At 41.9% G+C, this 23,210-nt stretch overlaps 1 protein-coding gene and 1 long non-coding RNA gene across 2 annotated transcripts in view; one reads left to right on the top strand and one right to left on the bottom strand.

The window, feature by feature from the left end:
* LOC132211006 (uncharacterized) overlaps positions 1–20,247 on the top strand; it is a 112,965-nt gene extending 92,718 nt beyond the window's left edge. Inside the window, exon 3 of the long non-coding RNA XR_009447287.1 lies at positions 19,878–20,247. This is a non-coding gene — a long non-coding RNA (uncharacterized LOC132211006). The remainder of the gene's footprint in view (positions 1–19,877) is intronic.
* Positions 1–23,210, bottom strand: part of ppil2 (peptidylprolyl isomerase (cyclophilin)-like 2) — a 339,015-nt gene that overhangs the window by 32,289 nt on the left and 283,516 nt on the right. The window lies entirely within an intron of this gene.

Genomic DNA, 23,210 nt, shown 5'->3' with positions numbered 1-23,210 from the left:
AAACAGGAAGTTCATGCTGGGAATAATCAAAATCAGAAATGTACAACAAAGACAACAGTGAGCACACAATGCATGTGCCTTGTGCATGTCGCTGTAAACATATGGGCAGTTTTAACGATAAACATATGGCAACATGTTCTCTTTGTCTGCACATCTACAAGGCAGATTTCTTATGCGGTGACTCTTTCCAGTTATTACAATAGCTACAGCAGCAGGTCAAAAGACAGTGCAAAGCAAGGTCTAAAAGTAATTACAGGATCGTAGTGAATCGCTGAAAATGACCAAATTGTAGGGATACGGTATCCTATGAAAATGAACCCTGTAACATTTTTAGTCTTCTGGCTAAATTCTTTGGCATTTAGCCCTGTGAAATATTTTGCTAATTTTAACAGATACGGATTTAATGTTGGTCCACCGGATAGCTCCTAAGGAACGTGCTAAGGAGCCTCAGCTTAACACAGACTGTGTTTTCAGTGCACAAGGCCTGCAACAGAATCTATGCCATTCTACTTCGGGTAGACTGGAACATAGTTGTGTGGCTTTGCACCAACTTTATTTTATTCACTTGTGGTATGTGGGTGATGCCGGCTGGGTCAACGTTTATCACCCATTCGTAGTTGCCTCAAGAAGGTGGTGGTGAGCTGCCTTTTTGAAACACTGCAGTGCATGTGCTATAGGAAATCCATAACGCCGTTAAGGAGGGAATTTCAGGATTTTGTCCCAGTGACAGTGAAGGAATGGTGATATATTTCTCAGTCAGAACGGCTAATGCCATGGAGGGGAGCTTGCAGTAGGTGGTGTTCCCATGTATCTGCTGCCTTTGTCCTTCTAGAATGGAAGTGGTTGTGGGTTTGGAAGGTGCTGTCTAAGGATGTTTAGTGAATTTCTGCGGAGCATCTTGTACAATGCACACCGCTGTTGCTGAGCATCAGTAATGGAGCAAGTTGACGTGGTGCTAATCAAGCTGCTGCTCAATATAAATATACAAACGTGATAACTCTGTTGTCTCAGATTAAGCTTGCTCGGCCTTGCAACTCCGTTAAGCTGAATCAACTCAGATGAGGTAGATGGTTGATAACCAGTTGAGATCTACAGTATGTTTACTTGACAGGAAATTGCATTGCAGCTGAAAGCATTTGTTTTCTTCATTTTCCCAGAGTCTAACTCTGTATTACAGAATCACACTGGAAAAATAACACAAACCCAATAAGTTACCAATGGCAACAAGACAAAAACTAAGAGGGAGAACGAGCCAAATGCATGGGGTGTAAAAGATTACAGCAGAATTTGCTAGATATAGCAATCAGCACTATCATATCATCATCTTGTTTCTGTGCTTAGCAGAGAGCTAGCCTTGGTAAAGGATATCTTAAATATCAATTAACCACCCCAGGGACTCAGACAACAGTTAAACAAATTATAAAGAAAAATCCCCAAACAAAAGACTTGTATTTAGCCTTTTGTGCTCTCAGGATGTTCCAAGCACAGGGAAGAAGTTAATAAGTAAATTTAAAATGGATTTCCCTCCACAAAGTGTTATGAAGAAGATTTTATTACTGCTACATTCCACCATGCCAGCAGGGGCTACTTGTACTTGCTCCTTGTTCAATTCATGACCAATAGTAAGATAAAATCTGGCAGGAGGTGGTGAAGGAAGGAAAGGACATCCTTTGCTGCATTCAACTGTACAGGAGATACAACATTATGAAATAGGAACATGAGCAGGCCATTCCAAGCCTTGAGTCTGCTTTGCTATTTATTATGACCATGGCTGATCTGTTTATGTTTTGAATTTCACACCCCCATTCACCTCCAAGAACCTTTGATTCTCCTGCTGAACAAGAATCTATCAAGTTGCCATAAAAATATTCATTAGCCCTGTCTCCACTGCCTTCTAAGTCAGAGAGCTCCAAAGTCGACAAGAAAAGCCAAGGTCTCTTCCCCAGGGCAAAGGAGTACAAAAGTAGAGGGCATAGGTTTAAGGTGAGAGGTGAAAGATTTAAAAGAGACCTATGGGGCAATTTCTTTCACACAGAGGCTGGTGTATTTATGGAATGAGCTTCCAAAGGAGGTAGTGGAGACTGGTACAATTGTTAGCAAATGGGACGAGATTAATTTAGAATATCTGGTCAGCATGAACAAACTGGACCAAAGGGTCTGTTTCCATGTTGTATATCTCTATGGCTCTATAATTTTCTGAGAGAAAAAATAAAATCTCCCCCATTTCAGACCTGAAAAGGTGATTGTTAATTTTAAAATTGTGGCACCTTGTCCTGGACTCACCCATAGGCAAAAAACATCCTTTCATATCCATCCTATCAAAACAATTCAGGATCTTGTAAACTTCAAATCAAGTCATCCCTCACTCCTCTAAACTCCAGTGGAAAGGAGCCCAGCCTATGCAAACCTACACAACCCTTTAAAACAACTCTTTCATTTGAGAATCAATCTAGTATAACCCAAATGAATCACCTACAATGCATTTATATCCCTAAATAAGGAGACTAAATTGAGATGTGTCTCACTGATGCCCTGTTTAACTGAAGTAAAGCACACTTTTATGTTCATCCCTCTCAATATAATGGATAGCATCCAATGAGCTTCACTGATAAAATGCTGTGCTTGTTTATCAAAATTTTGTGACTCATGCACTGGGTCACCCAGATCTCTCTGCAGCTTGGAATTTCACATTAGTTCTCAGTTTCAGTAAGACTCCTTATCTTTATTCTTCCTGCCTAAGGGAATATCTTTACGTTTTCTATCTGCCAGATCTTTCCCCACTCAGTCAGCCTATTTATATTCTTTTGCATCTTTCTCTGTCTCTTCATAATGTCACTTCCTACCGACCTTTGTGTCATTTTAGTTTACCTTCCACAGGCTCCACTGTTTCCACAGTGCATGTTATTCCTCTAAAGAACTCCAAAAAATTGGTTAAACATTATTGTGCTTTGATCAAATCATGATTACTTTTCTTGTTTACCTTGAGTTTTTCTACATGCATAGCCAGAATCTCCCTAATGATTAATTCTAACATCTTTCCCTTTTCAACTTAACTTGTCTATAGTTGCCTTTTTTTTGCTCCTCTCCCCCTACTGTACAGAGGAATTATATTTGCTACTTTATAGTCAATGGAACAGTTCCTGAATATAGCAAAGTTTGGAAAATTAACAGTAATACATTTACTATATCATTAGCAAATTCTTCTAAGTCCCTAGAGACGAAGTCCGTCCTGTCAGTCTGCCACCTGCTCTGGGATCTGGCTGTATGCTCAGTATCCCTTCCCTTGTGATTGTAACTTTGCCAAGTCCATCGCTCCCTTCCACTTCCTGACTTAGTGTTACAGGATTGTTTTTTGTATCTTCTATGGCAACAAGGTAGCAAAATATTTATTCATTTCACCTGCCATTTTCTTATTTACAATCAGTAATGCCCCATTCTCACTCTCCAATGGTCTACCACTCCCCTTACAGACTCATTTCCTTCCTAAATGCCTGTTGAAACTCGTTACCCAGTTTTAGTTTCCTAGCTAACTTCCTCCCATATTCTAATTTCTTTCCCCAGATTATTATTTCAGTCAGTGCCTGCTGTACTTTATATCCTGATCAAATGTTTGAACTGTCAATGAGTCACATGGACCCTTCAGTACAACTAGTCCATGCCAACCATGTTCCCAAACTAATCTATCCCCACCTGCCTATGTTTAGCCCATATCCCTCCAAATCTTTCCTTTCCATGCACCAATCCAAATGTATTTTAAACTGTGTAATTGTACATGCAGCCACCACTTCCTCTGGCAATTCATTCTATGCACTAACCACTCTGTGAAAAAAATTGCTCTTTATATTCTTTTCAAATCTCTGCTCACATTAAAATTATGCCTTCTAGTCTTCAACTTCTCCACCATAGCAAAAACAAAAGCCTTTGCTATTTGTAGAGTTACATGTTTTTTCCTCAGGTTTAGTACTCTTTAAGTTAGAAATGGCTAGTTACTTAGAACTATACAGCCTCGGTCTAAATCACTTGCACTAACCAGGCATCCCAATCTGACCTAGTCCCATTTGCCAGCATTTGGCCCATATCCCTCTACACTCTTCCTATTTATAAACTCATCCAGATGCCTTTTAAATGTTGTAACTGAACTAGCTTCCATTACTTTCTCTGGCAGCTCATCCCACGCACCACCCTCCGTACGAAAATGTCGCCCTTTTTAAATATTTCCCCTTTCACCTTAAAACTATCGATTTCCTCACTCTAGGAAAAAGATGCTGGCCATTCCCCCTATCCAAAACACTCATGATTTTATAAACCCATGTAAGGTCACCTCTCATTCTCAGGACGCTTTCATGACTGTTAGCAAGACAGGAGTGAGATGAGGAGAATCATCTTTACTCAGAGAGTTGTTAGAATTTGGAATGCACTGCCTGGGAGAATGGCGGAGGTGGATTCTACAAGAGGTTTTGAAAGACAGCTGGATATGTACTTGAAAGTGAGGTTAGAGGGCAACAGAGGTCGAACTGAAGAATGGGACTAGCTGTTTCAGGAGTTAGTACAGGTACGATGGGTCAAATGGCCTCCTTCTGTACTGTAAAATTCTATGGCTCTATTTAAATGGCTGTGACCTGCCTTGGTAGATGTGCTGGAAACACTGCTATTTCTTGCAAGCTTTTAAAATAAATCAGAAGAGTCAGCTTTTACGACATATTCTGAACTTAGCAATAAATGAAGATGGTTAATGCTCTTCACATTTCCTATCTCATACCTGTTTTGGGAACACACAGAAAAATGCCAGTCATTAGATTACTGAACATCGAGGCAAGAATTACTGTTCCCTTTGTTACACATAGCTTGCTAAATAGTAGGATATAAGCTGTGGGCAGCTCATGGCTCAGGTTTATTAAGAAGTCTCACACACAGTAACGAGTTGCACTGAATGAAACTCCAGATCAAACAATGAATGTAGATAATGCCCTATAGTCAATGTAGTGGAATCCTAATTACTGCTCAGATTTTACAATCTAGACTACAGGTTCTCAAAATTCACTTTCCCAATATAAAAAGTGGAAGAGTCAAGTTTAAGAGATTTAAATGCAATATTTTGCAGGGAGACATAGGTTATGTACTACTCATTATCACAATCCCATTTGGATCCAGGATTAGCTGACGTAGCATCAAAATTGCATTTGAAAGGGCTCACTGATGAAAGCTTCTGATTACCTCTTCGTAATCCATAGATAATGCAAGCTGCTGACCTCATTGAGCTCCACACTCCTTTCCCATTGGTAAGCTCATTGAAATGACCCACTGAACTTCATGAACTCAATCAGTTTTCAGTGATTAGTCCCCTGCATCTATTTCTCCCACGGCTATTTCAGAACACTGACCTGAGCAGTTAGAAGGTGCTGTGAATCAAGCTACTTGGATACAGTATAACAACGTGGTAGCTCAGTTGCTATGGTACTGCATCATAGTGTCAGAGGCCTGGGTTCGATTCCATCGTACGGCGACTGTGTGAAGTTTGCACATTCTGCCCGTGTCTGCATGGGTTTCCTCCGGGTGCTCGGGTTTCCTCCCACAGTCCAAAGATGTGCTAGGCTAGGTGGATTGGACATGCTAAGTTGTCCATAGGGTCCAGGGACGTGCAGTTTAGGTGGGTTATAGGGGGGTGGGTCCGGGTGGGATGCTCTGAGGGCTGGTGTGGACTTGTTGGATCGAACGGTCTATTTCCATGCTGTAGGGATTCTATGAAAGTAGGTTTGACTTGAGCCTGGGCCTTCTGATCCAGAGGTGGGGACACTACCATGGTGTCACAAGAGCCCAAAAATCAAGCAAAACCACATTCAATTACTTCCAGCCATGTTGGCATTTTAAAAAAAAATCAGCCTGCTCAGATACATTATGACACTGCTCTGGAATAGGTGGGAGTTGAAACCTACACCTTCTTGCCCAGGGGCTGGGACACTGACACAGCACCATAATAGCCCCATCTCTTGCATTAAATAAAGGCAAAACACTGCAGATGCTAGAATTCTGAAAAAAGAAATACGGTTCTGGAGAAACCCAGATGTGACAGTATCTGGGAAGAGAGAAACAGCAGTGATATTTACAGTCTGTTATTCTTCTGTGGAACTGAGTTTGAAATGTCCACTCTGAGGACTCCAGTTTCCCAGAATTCAGTGTAAAATGAGTCCATATTCTTTGGTAATTCTCTCTGAGAATGAAATGTTCACTCATCTCTCCACAGATGCTACCAGATTCTACTGCACTTCCTGCCATTATTCCCTACCTCTTGCAGATACGAAATATTTTTAATCAATCTGCTCAGATACATTATGACGTACTTCTAGACTAGGTGGGACTTGAACCCCAGGCCTCTTGGTCCAGAGGTAGGGGCATTACCAATGCAACTGTAGTTGTACAATGTATCCAACTTTCCAGCATCTCACTTAGCTGTCGTTTACACACAGACTTCAGATGTCAGCAGACTTTTCAATGTGAAAGGGGACTCTGCCCTCAACTAACATCCGTATGCCCACTTTCTAGTAATGGGCACTAGACTGAAATCAAGAGGACATTTGGGCTGATTTTTATCCTTCCTTTCTGATGATCACCAAAGTTAATTGTATTCTTATTGCTACTGCAGGGTCATTGAATGACTTCACCGTCACACTCACACCATTCATTGAAAATAACAGAGATAGACACAGGGATAGGCTAAAAAAGTGGTCTTAAAGTCAAAGATCAGATTCAACAATACTGAATTATTGTGACAGTTTGAGGATCAAGACATATGATATAGCTTCTATTTGTGATGTTTTGATACATTAATGTAACTGTACTAGACACAGGCTCAAATACAAAACAAATTGTGTGATCACCAGCCTGGTGATGTTGCATATGAAATTCTTACTATTGCAATTAGGTTCTGGGAGGAAATGTTTATTTGTAGGTGCCCTGCAAAGTGGCAGGCAGCACAATGAGCCACTACCCAGATGGTTCTCCCGTTGATTTCGCTGTCGAACAGTTCACAGTCTGTGTAGCTAACAGTTTGTGGCACTGTCTGTCCATGAGGAATCCACAGGCCTTGCAGCTTCGCTGTAAGAAATGCTACACAACTTCTTGGTGTTAATCAAGTCTTCACTTTCGCAACAAGCAAGTTCCTTAAGGCTATTTGTAGGTCAGAAGGGACATGAAAATAACTTTAAGAGGAATGCTGGCCATAACAGTATGCATAAAATAACAATGTATGAGAAAAGCTGCCGTTGAGAACTGCAAACATGAGAGCTGGGATCGAAACTCCCAGGATTCGTGTAAAATGAGTCTATATTCTTTGGCAATTCTTGTCAATGTTTTTTCTAGTGATTAATGCTGTTGCAATTCAGTCAACAGCCTGCACTCTGATCGCTGGATACTATGCTGAATGTGTCCAAATACACAGCACCAGTTTGGTTAAATTACAGCTCAGTTTAGAGGTGAAAGTGCACCAACAGGACAAGCTGGGTTACTTCATGGTGGCTAATCACTACAAAGCTCTACATACAGAAAAGGTACAGAACACAATAAGACCACAGGAATCAGATAAGGATAGAAAGATTTATATTATCATACTCCAGGAATTATTTCAGCATTAGTGTCATGTTATATGTTAAGCTGCATCAGTCACCTTGCATCCAGACACACTGTCTGCTGCCAGACTTTATATACAACGTCTCTGAAAGCTAAGTAAAATCAAGTTTTAAAAGCAATTTCTCCTTTCAATACTGATGTGTTGGAAAGATCCAGTGCCAGGTTCCTACACACCACCCCCTGGGTCGGGCTCCCACACACCACCCCCACCCTGCATCGGGTTCCTATATGCCATTCCCTGCATCAGGCTCCTATACTCCACAGCCTCAATCACCCTTATTTAAAATATAAGTGCATCACCAGACAGTGATTAAGCGAATAATTTATTGGCAAATGTAGCTCCTAGATACTGGATCTCTAAATGCAATATTTCTAACTACGTAGGTTTCATTTTGCTTTCAGGAACATTAATCTGTCAGTTTTTCTCAAATTGTTTTCCTCAGATTTTTAAACACTCTCTCTCCCTCTTTCTCTCAAGAGAGTTTACTGAACTGCCTCCTTTATTGACGAGAAGCAATTAAATCCTAGAAGTAGTTGCTAAGTCTTCATAGATGTCAGTTAAATTTATGAACTGAAGTAGTCATGAAGCGTGCACATAGTACTGTCTCACGAGTCCACCAGCAAGGAGACTATAAACAAAAAAATTTGAGACAGATAATGGGAACTGCAGATGCTGGAAAATCCGAGATAACAAAGTGTGGAACTGGATGAACACAGCAGGCCAAGCAGCACCTTAGGAGCAGGCCTAGAGCCTTCATCAGAAAAGGGGGATGGGGAGAGAGTTCTGAAATAAATAGGGAGAGAGGAGGAGGCAGATTGAAGGTGATAAAGGAGAAGATAGGTGGAGAGGAGACAGAAAGTTAAAGGGGCAGGGATGGAGCCTATAGAGGTGAGTATAGGTGGGGAGGTAGAGAGGGGATAGGTCAGTCAGGCGAGGATAGACAGGTCAAGGGGCAGGATGAGGTTAGGAGGTAGGAAATGGGGGTGCGGCTTGAGGTGGGAGGAGGGGATCGGTGAGAGGAAGAACAGGTTAGGGAGGCGGGGACAAGGTGGGCTGGTTTTGGGATGCAGTGGGGGGAGGGGAGATTTTGAAGCTTGTGAAAACCACGTTGATGCCATTGGGCTGCAGGGTTCCTAAGAGGAATACGAGTTGCTATTCCTGCAACCTTCGGGTGGCATCATTGTGGCACTGCAGGAGGCCCAGGATGGACATGTCACTTAAGGAATGCGAGGGGGAATTGAAATGGTTCGTGACTGGGAGGTGCAGTTGTTTATTGCGAACCGAGCGGAGGTGTTCTGCAAAGCGATCTCCAAGCCTCTGCTTGGTTTCCCCAATGTAGAGGAAGCCACACCGGGTACAGTGGATGCAGTATACCACATTGGCAGATGTGCAGGACAACATCTGCTTGATGCGGAAAGTCGTCTTGGGGCCTGGGATGTAGGTGAGGGAGGAGGTGTGGGGGCAAGTGTAGCACTTCCTGCGGTTGCAGGGAAAAGTGCCGAGTGTGGTGGGGCTGGAGGGGAGTGTGGAGTGGACAAGGGGGTCCCGGAGAGAGTGGTCTCTCCAGATGGCAGACAAGGGTGGGGATGGAAAAACGTCTTTGGTGGTGGGGTCGGACTGTAGATGGCGGAAGTGTCGGAGGATGATGCGTTGTATCTGGAGGTTGGTGGGGTGGTATATGAGGACGAGGGGGATTCTCTTTTGGCGGTTATTGCAGGGGTGGGGTGTGAGGGATGAGGTGCGGGAAATGCGGGAGACTTGGTCGAGGGCGTCCTCAACCACTGTCGGGGGGGATGTTGCGGTCCTTGAAGAACTAGGACATCTGGGATGTACGAGAGTGGAATGCCTCATCCTGGGAGCAGATGTGGCGGATGTGAAGGAATTGGGGAAAGTGGATGGAATTTTTGCAGGAAGGTGGGTGGGAGGAGGTGTATTCTAGGTAGCTGTAGGAGTCAGTGGGCTTAAAACGAATATTGGCTGCTAGGTGGTTGCCTTGAACTTCTCTTTCCATTCCTCCCACTTCCTACAGACAAAGGGGTGGCCATGGGTACCCGCATGGGCCCAAGCTATGCCTGCCTCTTTGTAGGTTACGTGGAACAGTCCCTCTTCTGCACCTACACCGGCCCTAAACCCCACCTCTTCCTCTGTTAGATTGATGACTGTATCGGCGCCGCCTCACGCTCCCAAGAGGAGCCCGAACAGTTCATCCACTTCACCAACACCTTCCACCCCAACCTCAAGTTCACCTGGACCATCTCCAACACATCCCTCCCCTTCCTGGACCTCTTTATAACAAATTTTGAGATGTTGGTTTCAACTGGTTATATAACTTCTTCAGTACAACAGCAATGAAGTAGCAACAAAATCAAAATTTAGATAAAAAATGCATAGTATGTCCTTTAGCCAGTTACTTGTGAAAAATCAGTGTCTTAAGCTTTAATACTCATGTCAGAGGGAGAGCAATCTTAATTTTTGTAATTGTCTTTTTCGAATTGTGAGTATGAGGCCTGGTTTCTGGATTCAGTTAGTATTTACAGGACAAGGTCTTCGCTGACACCTTTACAATTCATTTTATTTCTTTCTTCTTCCATTGAGCGTAGGTGCTACCATCAAGGGCAGCTGTTGCTGTCCATCCCGAATTGCCCTTGAACTAAGCGGCCTGCTAGGCCATTTCAGGGGCAGGGTAAGAGTCAATCACATGGCAGTGAGACTGGAGTCACAAGTAGGCCAGATTACTACAGATAGCAGGTTTCCTGCACAAAAAGGACACCAGTGAATGCTACATTAATTAGAATTCTATCTGCAACCTGGGTCCGTGCAGATGTTGGAGGTCTAAAACAAAAACAGGAAGTGCTGAAGAAGCTCAATAGATCTGGCAACATCAGGCTAGGTGGATTGGTGCTAAATGGCCGTAGTGTTCGGCCGGGGCGGGGTGGGGGGGGGGGGGGGAGGGGCAGCAGCGCAAGGACGGTGAGCTGGATGGAGATGATACCCAAAGACCCAAAAGTTCACTTCCATCTATTCCATCCACTCACCGCGCAGCATAAACAACACACTCCCCAGCTGGTTTCAGTTCTGTCGAAAGGTCACTGGACTTGAAATGGTAACTTCTCTCTACAGGTGCAGCCAGACATGCTGAGTTTCATCATCACATCCATGCCATGATCTGCCCCTAAATAATAAAATTTAAGTAGTTTCTCACTTATGAAAATAATATTGAATATTCTGTGTGGGTAAACTAACAGAATGCTTGCTGCAGCATAAGCTTATGTATAACAATGATAATGATGACGACAGTAAAATGTCAATCTAAAACATACAATAGTTCAGATTATTACCTTTCTATTATGAAGCCTACTCCTAAGGGAGAGTTCCTCAAACCCAATAGGTCTTAGTATTCTGGAGTTGTATGTACCAACTAGGGAAGAAGACAATGAGATGCTGGTTCCAGAGACTGAGTAATAAAAGTACACTAGTCTTGTCTTTTACTAAAGAACAAACAATAGTACAGTACAGAAACTAAAACAAAGTTACTGGAAAAGCTCAACAGGTCCGGCAGCATCTGTGAAGGAGAAAACAGAGTTAACGTTTTGGGTCTGGTACCCTTCCTCAGAACTCCTCAGGTCACCGGAACCGAAACGGTAACTCTGTTTTTTTCCTTCACAGATGCTGCCAGACCTGCTGAGCTTTTCCAGCAACTTTGTTTTTGTTCTTGGTTTACAGCATCTGCAATTCTTTTGGTTTTTAACAGTACAGTACAGTACAGGACTAGGTCCTTCGGCCAACCAAGATTGTATTAACCTATGATGCCGCTTAAACTAAAAATCTCTTGTCTCTACACAGTCCATATCACTCTTTTCGCTGCCTCTTCATACATCTGTAAAGGTGCCTCTTAAAATGTTGCTACTGTATCTATCTGCAAAAACTCCTCTGGCAGCGCATTCCAAGCTCTTGCCTCCCTCTGTGTAAAAAACCTGCTTCTCACGTTTCCTTTGAACTTACCCCTTTTATTTTAAACTTATATCCCCTAGTATTTACTTTATTCATTCATGGGGTGAGGGGGATCACTGGCTAGGCTTTCTACCCTGGGAAAAAGACCCTGACTATCCATTCTATTCATGCCTCTCACAATTTTGCAAGCTTCTAATCATGTCGGCCCTCATCCTTCAATGTTCTAGTGAAAACATACAAAGTTTGTCCAAAATCTCCTCATGACTAACACCCTCCAAACCAGGTAACATCCTGATAAACCCGTTTCTATACTCTCTCCAAAGCCTCCACATCCTTTTGGTAGTGTGGCAACCACAACTGTACACAATATTCCAAACATGGCCTAAGTAAAGTTCTATACAGCTGCAACAATAACTTGCCAATTTTTGTACTCTGTGCTCTGACCGAAGAAGGCAAGCATGCTACATACTTTCTCGGCCACCTTATCCACATTCAGGGAACTATGGATCTATACGTCTAGATCCTCTGCTAAGAGTTCTGTCATTTGCTGCATACTTCTCTGCTGTATTAGATCTTCTAAAATTAATCACTTTGCATTTTTCTAGATTAAACCACATCTGCCATTTCTCTGCCCAAGTCTCCAGCCTGCTGTATCCTCTGGCAATCCTCCTCACTATCCGCAGATCCCCCAATCGACATGTTATCTGCAAGCTTACTATTCAGGCCACTGACATTCTCCTCTAAATCATTTCTACATATTACAAACAAGGGTTCCAGCACTGATCCCTGTGGAACACCACAAGTCACAGATCTCCAGTCAGAAAAACACCCACCTACAGTCTCTGTCTTATATGACTAAGTCAGTTCTGTATCCATGTGCATACTAGTGTGGAACAACTCAATGATCAAAGCCAAAGGACCATTACTGAAAATCAGGTATAAACAGGTCATATCCAGTCAGTGAACATAAAAGTGGTTAGATACATGTTGTGAAAGAAAAAGAGGAAAGGAAAGAAAGAGGTGGAGAAAAATAAACGCAAGGATCCTTTGATAATCAATTTCTCATGGGACAGAGTTATAATTGTTGGGAATCACATTCATGCATATGTGTGAGTTTTTATTATGATAGCTAAGAGCTAAATTTAGAGTTAGCTGTTCAGGAAGTGTTCTGGCAGCTCTAGCTCCCAATGCTTTTGAGAGAACCTGTTAAAAGACGAAGGTTTTTATTCATGGTTCATGGACTATTGGTTGAAAACAGCCCATTAGAAAGCACCAGCCACCCTTGAACAGTGAAAGGAAACATGATAGTATCTCAAAGCCGATGACTTGGATGGCAGAATCAATGAATACAACATTCACGCTTAACGCAGATGCAGGATTTTCTGATCCAATCATATCTGTGAAATTATAAAATCCTTCTAATTTGTATTAAAAGTTGAATAAAGTTCGTCAGATTTCTTGCTTAAAAGCCCCAATGCTTGGCACTGTATGTAAATAAGTATTAGATTCTACTGTTCGTTGTTGTACGAATCTGTAATTTGTTTGAATGTAAACCTTTCTGGGGACAGTGGTTTGTGTGGTTGGGGGTGGTGGTGAGTGTCACTGTTTGAAAATCAACCAAAAGTGCCGACTGGGTACTAGGGTTTCCATTTTGGATCATTTGGAGCATTCACTTCCAACAACAAGCTGGCCTCACATGTCACACATTAGCGCCTGCTGTATATTCTGATTTTGAACGTCTTTCTGATGTCAGCATCAGATTGTGGCACACTGGCTTATCAATACTGTTTATAGGTTTTATTTTCAGAATCAAAATAATTCAGCTAATCAAGATTGGCTTGACTGGTGCCTTGGAATCAAATTGATTAGAACTCCCACAGAACCCAAAGCACATTGCCTTATTAGGCAGTCAATGTCGTAATAGGGAAGTGCGATGTTGCCTTTGTTTGGAAAAGGTACTAAACAGTGGCTCTGGCTGGCAATTTGTTTAGATAGAAACGAGACATTGGAACCAGATTAAGAAATTCCCCAGGTGTTAATGCTTTAATCATTCCTGACACAAAACTGATCATAGAAAGGGAAGAGAGATGAATCTTTCAGCTACAGCCTTTGTGTAACCTCCACCATGTTGAGCTGTTGCAAAATTGTTGTTAAATTTCCAGCATTTTCCATTTCAGATTTTTATTTGGACGAACCCATTTTGCAAGGTTTTCTTAGTGGTCAAATTCAGGAAAACTTGGTGTTGAGTTTATGTGAGTTTAGAGGGGGACTGATGCACCAGTTTCAAACCTTTCCCAGGACTAGATTAATCCAGCTCCCTCCCACACTGTCCCTTCACAAGTGATGTGGAGGTTCAATAGTTATCCTAATCTACAAACAAATCCCTTTACATTTAGCTTCTAAGTGATCTAAAGATCCAATTCTGCTCAAAGAACTGTGGAATGCACAATTATTTACTGACTGCAATTTAGTCATATGAACCCATCCATTATAGTTAGAAAGCTTGACCTGACTTTTATCTAATTCAACATAATAATGGTATGGAGTACTTCCAAAATGATGATGTCACACCCAGCTGCAAAGACACAACAATAGGAACATTTCCAGGCTCCCTACCCCAGAAATAGGTGCAGTAAGCAGCAGACTCTTATTTGGGGAGGAGGAGAAGGAAGTTGGTCCAGACTACAATAGATGTTTTTCCCCTCAGACAACTATTTATTATTATTTGTGCAGGACCTATGAGAATAAAACAAAAATCATTCTGGCCTGACAGAAATAGGCCAGTATTAGAGTCAAAAGTGTTCATTACTCAGCATTGTGTAAAAGCAGCCAAACATTTGCTTTCCTGTCAAAAAACATTAACTAGCATCAAATGGAAAAAAATAACATTAATCATATCTCAGCGTGTCCAACAATAGGAAGTTGAGGCCAATGAATTATTAACTGTATAGTGAAACATGTACAACACTGCCTGAACATAAAGAGTACACAAGACACAATTGCACTACCCTTAATTATCAGCCAGTTATTAAGACTAATGTGCAACAGAATCAAATGTTGCAATTTTCAATAACATGTGTAGTGTCATACAAGACAGTAACAAGTGTAGGGGCTAAAAGAATTTTGATGCAAGCAAAGTTGCCTCTCAACATGCGATGCGTTGCTGCTAATAAACATATCCCAGCGGATGTATTGTTCAATGATTACCCAGCCTGCGCTATATCACTTCATATGAAATGGTCATAAGCTTGCACCCTATCCTGTCTGAAATGAATATTAATGTATGAACAGTGGGTAAACAGAATGTTGGGCAAATTCTCAATTCAGCATTAGGCTGCACACAGTGCATTCTAGTTTATGCATTATCCTGAGAGATATGCCATATAAAACTGGACAGAAATATGAGATGAAGCATATTGTCTGGACAGAAAGAAATAGCAAACTAAACGGTTACATCCAAAGGATGGATACTGAATAACAGATTAAATAAATCATGTGAACAGAATGCAAGGACTGTAAAGCATTGTAAAATCATCATTGTTAGAGAATCTGGTGACCATGAACAGATAATACAATCTGAAACAACATTGGGAACAAATTAGACACATTGCAGGCAGGAAGGAAAGCTCAGTTTCCAGCTAGGAGAACGAAATGAAGCAATAGTATAATGTGTGCAACTCCTCATCTGATTGTGCAAGTAAAAAATGCTGGTATTTCCCAACATAGATATGATAAAGGAAATAATATCATTCTGGCCAAGGGAATTACTGAGAAGGATTAATGAAAAATGTCATGTGCAGTGAATGCATTGTAAGCAAAAACAAAGGTGAAGCCAATTTCTCTGAAATAACAAAACTACAATCTGTGCTATCTGGCAAATAGCGTAGGCTTTCTGAGAATGATCTGCCCGCAACATGTAACTCATTGCACACAATCAAAAGAATCTGGTTGCACGCCAAACCCGGCTGCCAGAACATTCAGAAGTTGACACCAACACCTGCTCTCCTTATATATCTGCAGAAGTGCTGATATTTTACTGATTTTGATGAAGGGACAGAGATGTTCAAAACTATTAAATCTTCTGGTTTTGGCCCTGTTCAACTTATTCACATTTACAAAGTGAAACCTTTGAGGCACAAAATCACAAAGCACTTTTCTGACATAGGGGGTAGTAGAACTGCCACTCTAAAAAAAATGTGGATGCATCAATTGAAATTTGAGACAGAAAGGCAATTGATGTTCAGATGAACTATAATCAAATGGAATAGTGGGGCACTTTTGACAGACTTTATGACCTATTCTTGCTCCCATGTCTTTACCGAAACAAATGAATTAACAGATTAGCAGATTTTTGTTTTGCTTGTGGAGATTGGATACAGATTTAACCTAGACTGCTGCAAGAAAAAATGTCCCTCTTTATAAGCCATATTAGCCCTAAATTCGTAGGCTGGATTTGATCTCTCCAGTTCAAATCCATGGCCATCTGCTGCTCAGAATTCATTGTCCAAGATTATCCTATGCTATTGCAGCACAGAATGCTTGCTTCTTTTGAGGCGGATTGAGAACCAGATTGGTACAATGCTTTGACATGTGACTGCAGCTAATGTCAATATTGGGTAACTGAGCTCTTCGAGTGAAGCATTGCTAAACTCTGACTTAGATTTTCTTTAAACCATCAAGGTCAGTTACTGAACACATTCACAAGCATGTGCCTACATACTTTTAACACAAAGGGTACAATGTTTATTGAGCAAAAACAAAAGCCATGACCTACACAAGACACCCAAAATGAATTGCAAACTGAATTCATTATTACATTCCCTTTTGAGCCAAAACACAAGTTCCCAAAATTCAGCTTGCACCTCTGAAAGAAGGGTCACTGGACTTGATACATTAACTCTGCTTTCTCTTTACAGATGCTGCCAGACCCACTGAGTTTCTCCAGCGATTTCTGCTTTTGTCTGTTTCAGCTTTCTGCAGTCTTGCTGGATTTCTTACAGAGAGTTTAACACTCTTGACTCTACTATGGCAAATAAACAAGCTGACTGACTTCTAGCTTTTTCTGATTCCCATGTATACTCTTGGATCTCTGTCAATGGAGCAACTGCATTTTTTGTCTCTTTTGTCTCAGTGCTTTTGTTAAACTAAACTAATAATGCCTACCTTTTTTGAAAATGCAAAGCAACAAGATTTAGTCAGGCTTAGGGTTATGTGTCACTGGGGTAGCTTACCGGAAATCAAGCCCTGTTATTCTCAGAGTTGCTGCAAAAATCAAAGATTTCAAAAACTATTCTGAATTGCCCAGTTAACCTGTCTTTCAGATCCAGGTTAACAGAAAGCTCAGAGCAGATTTCTGTACTTAGTAAGAATGACTATTTATTACAAATTGATTCTGGCCACAGATAAACAAATTAGAAATCATCAACATATAACCATACTAGTTAAGCTCAAGCTCACTTATAAACTTCCCCTATACACACATGTAGGCAGACAGAGACAGGAAAAAGAAATAGGTGTTGTGGATGGAGGGAAGGACTGGGAAAGTTATTCACTACTCATAGCATCTACTGAGCTAGTCCTTTAGACTTGTTAGGACATGCTGCTTCTTGATTCTCCTTCTTCTGAGATGTTCACTTGATTGTAGAAGGTACAGGGTGGCTGGTTCAAGTGTATAACATCTCTGATTTTTGGCTTAAGAGTCACTGCTTATAGCAGCTGCTGATGGAGAAATAAAAGGCTCTTTTCAGGATGAAAAGCTTTCTGCTGGTGGCATCCAATGGCTTCTACTTAAGCACTCACATCTCCAAGCAGTTTAGCAAGCTGAGAACCAACCAATACCTGGTTAGGAGTCTAGAAATGGGAGCAGGGCACCATCTGAAACAATGGCCACTTAGGTCTGAGATGAAAAAAATCTTTTCATTCTGTGGGTTGTGAAGTTTTGGAACTCTCCACCACAGAAGGTTCTGAAGCTTAGTCTTTGAATATGTTTAAGGTAGAGATTGATAGATTTCCAGTGGTGTGCAGGGTTATAAGAGTGGAAGTAGGTAAAATGCATTGAAGTGTTTGGTCATGCTGACTGCACTGAATGGTCTACATCTATGCTCACTTTGACAGCTCTAATGTCAACAAAAAAAAATGCATGTAAACAAACAGGCCTCCACTTACCCCAACTGCAACGTCACAACAAAAAAACTCTAAAAAATGAAACTAAAACCATGTTTTTTTCCTAAATAACACAAAAATACAAATATAATTCAATAACAAAAGTATACTCAATACAAATTATACACATGTACAAATTCAACATAAATTTATACACATTCCTAATCATTGGCTTTCATTTTGTCTAAGTATCTTTCTGTGAAGTTCTCTAGCATATTTTCCCCATTTTTTAGATAATATTTCAACATAGGGTTGATGTAGAGTAGAGTGAATGCTATATTTCAATTAGAAGTGCTTGAAAAAAATGTATCCTTTTCCCTAACATTGACATGTTTCACATGAGCATAAAAATAGAATTTCTCCTTAGAATAATTTGAAAAGCAATTTGATAAAACAATTATTTTGTAGTGATGCTGGCCCTGGCTTCTGCACATTGGGTGAGGTTATTTCCCAAGGTACTAAAGAACGCAGCAAAAGTTAACTGATTCTAGCTAGCCTGAACATCATAGATAAAAAGGGAATAATAAAGGAACAAACAGTTTCAAGGCTGCAGAACATCACTTGGTTCATGCCATAAGGATTCCATTCACTTCATGTGGAGCATAACTAACAAAATACAGAAACAAAAATACCAATTTTCCACTACAGTGATCTTCAGAGTACTCCTCATGAAACTTACATCTAAGGCCCAAGGTATATCAGGAAAAGGTACACAGCATAAAATCATACTATCACAGAATAACTCATGAGTGATCCAACATCAACAGTATTTCAATTCCGTGCAGCGTATACAAGTTGGGATGACAGTAGAACAGATGGGTTAGTAACTGTGAGTGATGCCAAACACGAAGCCAGTTGTATACAAAACTGGTCACAAAAAATATGATGCGTAAGTGAGGATTACAGTAAAAGGTACACAGAGAAACTACACCTTTTATGATAGAACCCTGTATCTAATCAATCCATCTTACTTAAGTCTCCGAATATATGGTGGGTATGAGAAAATGTTGGATCTGTCGCCTTAAACTATTTGCATTATTAAATGTAAAAATATCGATTTATCAAGAGAGTCTATAAATATTAAGTTCATTGTCCATGTGTTTTAGAATATAACCTTCAGGTTCTAGATTAAAAAGAAGGAAGAGCTAAAAAGCAGCATGCGCGCTTAATTAGCTAAAGAATTGGAGGCATGGCATCTGCAATGCTTACAAGAATGGGAGTATCGAGAGAAGTGTTTTATTTTGGGACTACGAGCTAAATTTTTTTTAAAAAGATATAGTGAACCCTGAAAATCCGTAGAACCAGTCAATGGTTCAAGATAGAAATTGTAAATGAGTATCAATAAATTAAAGTTCAGGTTTAGCACAGCCCAGAGCAGGCGATCTTGTCATGGAAATGGGCTTATCTTAAGACTGCTTTCTGGTTCAATTTCTCTGGCTAATTACTGGAAAAGAGGTTTCAGATGTAGAGTAGACATTGTGTGGTTGAGGAGATGCATTTACAGAAATTATCCTTACACACTGGGGCATTATGATGGATAAAGAGTGCAACTGAATCAAGTTCTTCCGCAGTTCTCCGGCTGTGTTTGTGCATTTTCATGCAATTTTGTATTTTCTACCACTGTAAATTGGTATGGTCTGTTCACCGAGGATATATTCTGTCTTACATTGTTACGGTATGTGTACTTCTCTGGGGTTAACAAAATACTTTCAATGGCTGAATTGTCATTTATCACATAAAATCTGAATATGTTTTCTGTTCTGTATTAGAACATGGCCTTTGCCCTTAGCAACGTCATACCATCTGGGCTGACCTGTTTCGCAGTATCCTTTCACTTATCCAAATGTTGCTGTTACTGTTGTGGTCAGGAACCAGACCAGAAATGGCTACAAGCTACAATCAAGCATGCTGAGAATTTTGGTCAAGCTAGTTTAAACTCTGATCTCAATTAAAACTATAGCTGGGGCATGTTGTAGCCAGTAGTTTCCTGTGTTGACCACATAAGACAAGTGTCATGGTGACTCCAGATATACTGGCACTACTACCGCACCTGGAGAACGGAATGTCACTGTTTACAACTTATGACAAACATACGGGAGTTGGGATCAAACAATGTAATAAGGCTTTGATCAATTTATAGGTGGAGTGCCAGAGGTCTTTGTGAAAAGGAGCACATTTTGAGGTACGTTAACAGAAATGAGGAATTTTCTCAGAAGAGGAGAAGCTTCCAAACCAGATTTGAAAAGCATGTGTCCCGAAAACATCTTCAGAGAAGAACAAACCACGAGGCGAGACCTACGCGGCAAACAAAGTTGGCAACTTCACTCAAATCAGCACAGTATTTGTTTCAAGCCACACTTTTGGCAGGAAAGTAAGAGTTAGGGTTAAATGTGAATTCAGTTAAAGCTATATAAGATAAATTATGAGTGTTAAATTTTGAGTTCTGAGGAAGGATCACCAGATCTGAAATGTTAACTCTGTTTTTACCTTTACAGATGCTGCTAAGCTTTTCCAGCAACTTTGTTCTTATTACGTGAGTTAAAGTTTAAGTTAGATGAAGTGAGAAGGAAATGTTGCAACAAATGTATGTTTTATATTAAGTATTGGTACTTAAAGAGTTAAAATAAAGAAGAATTTGTTCAATTAAACTGTGCCGATTCCCTGCCTTTTCTCCATTACGCAAAGCAATAATACCTAAGTAAAAGAGTTTCAGTTCTCCCTTTCAGGCAACACTGTCTTATATTCTCATGTTTTGACCTGAGTGAAGTTGAGGCACTTGTCTACGTGGTCTTCGATTGCCCCCCTGCAACATTCGCTCCCTTCTTGCCAACACAGAATCACATTTATTCAGCTGGGTAGGAGGTGGGTGCAATGGAAGAACTGCATGGACCTGTCTTCCAAACATGAGTTAAAGACAATAGCAGGTCTTTGCCTTGAGGAATAGCTCAAGTTTGATGTGACAATCCTGAAGTCTTAACAAGCTGCCTTACACCTCCTAATCTTGCTTTCACTGCACATACAGCACGTTCTGTCAGATAATTGGATTGCAGAAAGACAGAAAGGATCTACTGACCTTCCCACTTCCTGCAAACATCTTCAAATAGAGAGAAAAAGCGGCAGATGCTGGAATCCAAGGTAGACAAACTGGAGGCTGGAAGAACACAGCAAGCCAGGCAACATCTGGAGGAAAGGAGAAGCCAACATTTTGAGTATTACCATTCTTTAGGAATAGGTGTGGGGATAGGGGGAGCTGCAGATAAAAAGGTGTGGGGGGGTCGTGGGTAACAGAATGGTGGTGATAGGTGGATATTGGTAGTGGGTGTGACCTGGTTGGTCAATGGGAGGGATGAATCTGGTTGGTGACTGGAAGGGAGGATGTGGGGTTGGAAAGGAAGCTGGGGAATGGATGGGGAGGTTATTTGAAATTGGAAAACTCAAATATTGAGTCCTCCAGGCGGTAGGGTGCCCAGGTGGAAGACCCAAATTTTCATTTTGAGTTGTTGTGACACATTTTCTCGGGGGGAGGTTGGGGAGTGGTGTTGAAGTGGGCCATGGCCAGGATCTTAGGTTGGCCATTATGGACCAAGCAAAGATGCTCGATGAAATGGTCACCTAGTCTACATTTGGTCTCGTCAATGTAGAGAACTCCATATTGAGAACACCAGATGCAATAGACTAGGTTGGAGGAGATGCAGGTGAAGCTCTGTCTCACCTGGTAGGACTGTTTAGGGGTTTGGAAGGAATTGAGGTAGATGATTTAGGGCCAGGCCAGAAATTCATCAAGGCTCCCCAGACAGCATCTTATAAACTTATGGCTGACCATCTGTAAGGGCAAGAGCAGCAGATGTATGGGAACCCCACGATCTGAAGTCACCTTCTCAGCCATTCACCATCCAGACTTGGAAATATATCACCATTCCTTCGATGTCACTGAGTCAAATGCCTGGAAGTCCTTCGTTAACAGCACTGTGGGTGAATCTCAACCAAACAGACTGCAGCGGTTTAAGGAAACAGCTCATCACCACTTCTCAAGAGCAACAAGGTAGAAGTAACAAATACTGGTCCAGACAGGAACACCCACTTCTCGTAAATGAAGTTTTAAAAAAGTCCCTGTACATACCCAGAGATGTACTCCTCAAATACGTCAACAGATGGAACATATGTGCACTTACACCTCTTAATCTATGGATACTTTCAATATAGGACCTACAGTCAACCTCCCTTTCTCTCACTCTCACACACACATACGCACACACACACACACAATGATATTGGTTGCCCTGTGATAATGGGAACAGCAGATGCTGGAGAATCCAAGATAATGAAGTGTGAGGCTGGATGAACACAGCAGGCCCAGCAGCATCTCAGGAGCACAAAAGCTGACGTTTCGGGCCTAGACCCTTCATCAGAGAGGGCAATGGGGTGAGGGTTCTGGAATAAATAGGGAGAGAGGGGGAGGCGGACTGAAGATGGAGAGAAAAGAAGATAGGTGGAGAGGAGAGAATAGGTGGGGAGGTAGGGAGGGGATAGGTCAGTCCAGGGAAGATGGACAGGTCAAGGAGGTGGGATGAGGTTAGTAGGTAGAGGATGGAGGTGCGGCTTGGGGTGGGAGGAAGGGATGGGTGAGAGGAAGAACAGGTTAGGGAGGCAGAGACAGGCTGGGCTGGTTTTGGGATGAAGCGGGGGGAGGGGAAGAGCTGGGCTGGTTTTAGGATGCGCGTGGGGGAAGGGGAGATTTTGAAGCTGGTGAAGTCCACATTGATACCAATGGGCTGCAGGGTTCCCAAGCGGAATATGAGTTGCTGTTCCTGCAACCTTCGGGTGGCATCATTGTGGCACTGCAGGAGGCCCATGATGGACATGTCATCGAAAGAATGGGAGGGGGAGTTGAAATGGTTCACTACTGGGAGGTGCAGTTGTTTACTGCGAACCGAGCGGAGGTGTTCTGCAAAGCGGTCCCCAAGCCTCCACTTGGTTTCCCCAATGTAGAGGAAGCCACACCGGATACAGTGGATGCACTATACCACATTGGCAGATGTGCAGGTGAACCTCTGCTTAATATGGAAAGTCATCTTGGGGCCTGGGATAGGGGTGAGGGAGGAGGTGTGGGGGCAAGTGTAGCATTTCCTGCGGTTGCAGGGGAAGGTGCCAGGTGTGGTGGGGTTGGAGGGCAGTGTGGAGCGAACAAGGGAGTCACGGAGAGAGTGGTCTCTCCAGAAAGCAGACAAGGGTGGGGATGGAAAAATGTTTTGGGTGGTGGGATCGAATTGTAGATGGCGGAAGTGTCGGAGGATGATGCGTTGTATCCGGAGGTTGGTGGGGTGGTGTGTGAGAACGAGGGGGATCCTCTTTGGGTGGTTGTGGCGGGGGCGGGGTGTGAGGGATGTGTTGCGGGAAATGCGGGAGATGTGGTCAAGGTCGTTCTTGACCACTGTGGGGGGAAAGTTGCGGCCCTTGAAGAACTTGGACATCT

Source organism: Stegostoma tigrinum, chromosome 26 (assembly GCF_030684315.1).
Source record: "Stegostoma tigrinum isolate sSteTig4 chromosome 26, sSteTig4.hap1, whole genome shotgun sequence".
NCBI lineage: Eukaryota > Metazoa > Chordata > Chondrichthyes > Orectolobiformes > Stegostomatidae > Stegostoma > Stegostoma tigrinum.
This window is presented reverse-complemented; position numbering and strand designations above follow the sequence as displayed.